Below are 5,389 nucleotides of genomic sequence, written 5' to 3'. Positions count from 1 at the left end.
ATCATCAAATGTGTTGAAAAATTGCAACTTCTAAAGTCAGAAGAGGAACGCCAGCGCAGATTAGAAGAAATTCCAGAAATTCATACGGACCCAAAGATGGATCCAAGTTTCGAGTCCGAAGAAGAGGAAGCAGATGATAAAAAAACGAGGTTTGTTTCTTTTACTTTCTCGGTCAAGGAGTGCTATGTTCTGTGATAACTTACAAGTCCGAATAATTGGGACAAACAAACAGGTTCAATGAGTGCTCGGTCTGAATCATCTCACTTGGAAAACAAGGCTGTCTCGACGGTAGTTTCCGAACCGGCTCCTAAAATTAACGAATATGAGAAAGTCTGGAACTACAAGGACCCGTCTTTTGAAACTTACTTACGTTAGATACTTGTGTATAATAAATGTACAGATCTTGGTTTTTTACAAGGAATTGAAGTAGAGAACTCTTCTCTTTTCAGGCAGTAACTTTTTTTTTTAAAATGAACTGAAAATCACCACCCCAAAGGACTCAACCCCAAAGGAAAATGATGTCAAGATGTCCGAGGCAGAGGTATGATATGTCTTCCATTTCCAAACACAACTTGAGAATATGGTTTTTTTTAATCATCTTAAACATATATTGAACTTTGTTGTAGAGCGACTCAAAATCCCCGACGAGATGTGACCATGCCGACATTATTCAGGTAGCGTTTCTTATCATAGCGTAAGGGCGTAAGTGATAAATTGTTTTGAAAATGTATTTGCTCCTTGTGTATTGCATTGTAGTGGTGAATGCTTAATGTGTTTGTCTGATGATCTCTTGCCATCTTGATTTTACTTTCAGAATTTTTTTATGCACACATAGGTGCCGGTGAAAACATATACGATGGAACCCATATAAGCTCCCAGTAGTGTAGCCCAACATCTTATGCAGCTTGTGTACTTTATTTTTTTCCTTCTCATTGTCTCGCATCTTTTAGAAGTTTATTAATGGATATATTTTCAGGCCCTCATCTTTGCCTATACTTGGTAGAGTTCATGATAAAATTCCAGATTACAAGGTTAGTATGTTAAATCATATATAGTTTCAAAATCATTCATGCGCAAATTTTGTTCTCTGACCTTGTCTTAATTTTTCAGCCATGGATTGGTGTCAAGTCCTACTCAACTTCAGGTATCGCTAATCTGATCAGTAATAATATTATCTTATTCCTATCAACTCAGTTTTTAAACAGCCGCAGATATAAGGGTCTCATTTTCTCAGAGTAGATATAAGTATTAGCCTTTTCCAATTAAGTTGTAGGCAATATTTTCTCCAATAATAAAAGATTTAGGAAGTTGATTGCTAGTGCAGATTCACATCAAGTCATTAAGTTGTAGGCAATATTTTCTCCAATTATGTCTATCGATATATGTTCTGCAGAATCAAGGAAATATTGCAAAGTGGAAAAAGAAAGAAGGAGATAAGGTTAGCTGTTAAGTCTTTAGATCACCAAGATGGACTTCACTTTCCATTACTAATTTTGGGTGTATTTCTTATATTCCAAAAACTTGTAATGCCATATTTATGTAAATGATATTTATTATTGATTGAATGAAATATGAGATTTTTGGATATTATTATTATGTGTTTTATTGGATATTTATATATTATAAATGTATTTAAATATATAATTTTATTAAAAAAATGCTCTACAGAAATAAGATGTAGTCTATATTGTAAAAATATAATTTCGTAAATATAAACTACAGCTAAACAATGTAGTCTTCAACATAAAAGAATGGAGTTATAGGCAAAGAGATAAGACTCCAGTGCAATAGATGCCACAAAAACGCCGTAGTCTGTCCAACTCAATTAATTATAACTACTCTTTAAAGCTGTAGTGTTTATTGACTCAAAATTTGAACAACTACATTATAAAAATGTAGTCTTCAACAGAAAACACTGGAGTCATAGGCAAAAAGATAAGACTCCAGTGCAATAGATGCCACAAAAACACCGTAGTCTGTCTAATTGACTCAATTAAGACTACTTGTTAAAACTGTAGTTTTTTTTATCTTATGTAATTGAGTTCTATATAACTACAGCATAACGTTGTAGTAATTATAGATGCCACTAGTAAGACTACATCTAAACAATGTAGTTATATATTTTAACTACAGTCTTATAAAACAGATACACTACGGCCAAACACTGGAGTAATAATCAAAGAGATAAGACTCCAGTGCAATAGATGACAGTCAGTAAACTGTAGTGGATTTAAAATGACTACAGCGTTCGACAGTAGTTAGAGGCCAAATTTCTGGTAGTGTGAAATCCTTTCCACTGGCTGAGAGCCCCCCAGACGTGTGTGTCTTTTCTTTATCGCAGTTTTTGTTGATTATCCATTATATGTTTTTAAGCAAGTTATCGGACACATTATCAATACATTGTGTGCGACATCTTGTCTTCGTGACTAAACATAATTTCAATTGGTATCAGAGCAGGAACCTAGATCATTGGGTGGTTTCCTGGGTATTTTATTCTGTTTACCAGAGATGGATAGTTCCAGAGAAGGAGGGTCGGGGAATCGTCCTCCAGTTCTTGATGGAACCAACTATAATTATTGGAAAGCTCGAATGAGCGCCTTTATCAAATCCCGCGACAGCAAGACCTGGAAGGCTGTGATCCATGGGTGGGAAGCCCATGTAACTGTTGATGATAAAGGGGCAGTGACTGGTCCCAAACCTGAGTAGGACTGAAGTCCCACAGAAGATGAGGCAGCCTAGCGTAATTCTCGTGCTCTCAATGCTATCTTTAATGGGGTTGATGCAAATGTTTTCAGGCTTATAAACACCTGCACAAGTGCCGGAAATCCTTGCTAGGGAACCACTAAAGTTCGCGAGTAGAAGCTTCAGTACATCACTACGAATTTTGAAGCGCTCACCATTTTTGAAGATGAAGACTTCAACGTGCGTATTCGAGATCTCGCAAATGAGTCCTACTCTCTCGGAAAACTTATGACGGATGAAGACCTTGTCATAACAACCTTGAGGGCATTAAGCCCAAGATTCAATATGAAGATCAGTGCCATATAGGAGGTCCATGAGCTTAAGACACTGAAGTTTGATGAACTTATGGGATCCCTCATGACCTTCGAGCTATCTCTTCCCAATATTGAGAAGAAACACAAAGGAATGGCTTTCAAAAGCTATAATCATGATCAGAAGGAGCAGGTATACTCTGACTCAGATAATGAAATTGATGATACTATTGTTATGTTGACCAAAAACTATGGCAGGATTATGAAGAGATTCAGCCAGATGACCGGGAAGAATGTCTCAAGATGTCAAAGACAACTTTCAACAAAAGTTTCAGAAGAATGGAAATTTTCACAGATTTGGCAAATGTGGTGAACGCTCTCACAATATTGCTGGAAAATGGAAAGGTATACAGTGCCATGAATGTGAAGGCTTTGGGCATATTCAGAAGGAGTGTCCTAATTTCCTAAAAAAGCAGTTGAAGGACAATACCACTCTTTCTGATGAGGAAGAATAAGATAGTGACTCTAACCAGATAAGAAATTTTGTTGCTTTCACAGCTTCTATTCCGACTCATGAATTTGATTCTGCTGATCATATTGCTGGTTCCTCAAAGAAAATTGTTACTGATGATGAATTTTCTGATGATGATGTGAATGATGCATATAATTTCTTACATATTAAATGGGTTGAAGAGTCTCAGGTCGTTGACAAGGAAAGTGCTCTCATCCTGACTCTTACTGAAGATAAGACGAGGTTCTTAGAAACCATTGTTTATCTAAAGCGCGAAGTCAGCCGCTTAAATGGGGAACTTGACCAGATGACAAAATCTGCAGGATGTTGAACTCTGGCACCGACAGCCTTGATAAAATTCTCACAGTTGGAAAGCCTGCAAAGAACATGAAGGGGCTTGGCTATACTCACGGTGCTTCCACGTCTCAGACATCTGGTCATGACAAGTTCCATAATCAGCTCCAGCAACATCCTTATAGACCAACCAGGTCTCTTGTCAACAGACCTCGTTGGGTCTGCAATCACTGTGGACGTAGAGGTCACATTCAGCCTTTTTGCTACTGCCTATATAGGAGGAATCTTCATCAGCATCAATCCCTTCATAGGCAAGCTCAACCAAATCGTTCCCCCCTTCTCGCATGGAATGGAGAGTGAAAAATGTGTCATATCGTGCCAACATTGCTTACACCTCCATGCGTGCCATCACTGGTAAAGATTGATATTTTGACAGTGGTTGTTCTCGTCACATGACATGCGTTCATGCATTTTTATCTAACATTAAACCTTACTCTAATTGCCATGTTACATTTGGTGATGGAGTGAAGGCCAAGATTATTGGTAAAGATCAGCTTAATTATCTTGGTTTGTCTTGCTTAATAGATGCTTTGTTGGTTGAAGGCCTCACTGCTAATCTTATTAGTATTAGCCAACTCTGTGACTTGAACTTACATGTAATTTTACTCGTGATGAGTGTGTTGTGATAAATGAGGAACATGATGAGCTTATGAAAGGAACCAGGTCTCAAGAAAACTGATACATGTGGTCTCTTGTCAAAGACTCTCAAATCACCAAGTGTCTCATGCACACGATTGTCTCTGAGAAGGCTATAGTCAGTCTCCCTTTGCTAAAGATTGTTGAAGGAAAAATCTGTGGTGATTGTAAAGTTGGAAAGCTAGTTAAGAAGTCGCACAAGATGGTGCAAAATCTTACTACCTCACGGGTTTTAGAACTTCTACACATGGGCTTGATGGGGCCGATGCAGGTAAAGAGCCTTGGCGGAAAGAGATACATGTTTGTGTGTGTCGATGACTTCTCCAGGTATACTTGGATTGATTTTATTCGTGAGAAATCTGACACTGTTGATGTGTTTGAAGCTTTATGCAAGCAAGTGCAAAGAGAAAAGGGAGAAAGAATAGGCAAAGTGGTCAGAATCTGAAGTGACCATGGGAGGGAATTTGAAAACATGAGTTTTACTAACTTTTGTACTGCAGAAGGAATAGCTCATGAATTTTCTGCCCCCATCACACCACAGAAAAATGGGATTGTTGAAAGGAAGAATCGCACCCTTCAGGAAATGGCTCGAGTGATGATGCTTGTCGAACACATTCCTCTTCACTTCTGGGCTGAAGCTCTCAACACGGCCTACCAAATTCATAACAGAGTTACCATTCGTCCAGGTACTACTGTCACTCATTATGAAATATGGAGGGGGAGAAAGCCAAATGTCAAGTACTCTCATGTCTTTGGCTCGGTGTGTTACATCCTTGCTGATCGGGATCTTCGCCGAAAGTTTGATCCCAAAAGTGATGAATGTATCTTTCTCGGGTATTCCAGAAATAGTCGTGCTTATCGTGTCTTTAATAAACGCAATAAGTCTATGATGGAA

The 5,389-nt window shown here is 38.2% G+C and overlaps 1 long non-coding RNA gene across 1 annotated transcript; it reads left to right on the top strand.

Annotated features, from left to right (window-relative positions):
- The first annotated feature begins 313 nt into the window (after window positions 1–313).
- Window positions 314–1,568, top strand: LOC149401472 (uncharacterized). The gene is made up of 5 exons (XR_016296822.1): window positions 314–541; window positions 627–674; window positions 977–1,031; window positions 1,111–1,144; window positions 1,394–1,568. It is a non-coding gene; the product is annotated as an uncharacterized LOC149401472 (long non-coding RNA).
- The last annotated feature ends 3,821 nt before the right edge of the window (window positions 1,569–5,389 follow it).

The sequence above is a fragment of the Urtica dioica genome, chromosome 4, assembly GCF_054948205.1.
Source record: "Urtica dioica subsp. dioica isolate 48M chromosome 4, U.dioica_male_clone48M_v1_H2, whole genome shotgun sequence".
In the NCBI taxonomy this organism is placed as follows: domain Eukaryota; kingdom Viridiplantae; phylum Streptophyta; class Magnoliopsida; order Rosales; family Urticaceae; genus Urtica; species Urtica dioica.
Note: the sequence above shows the minus strand (reverse complement) of the source record. Positions and strands in the feature narration are given on the sequence as shown.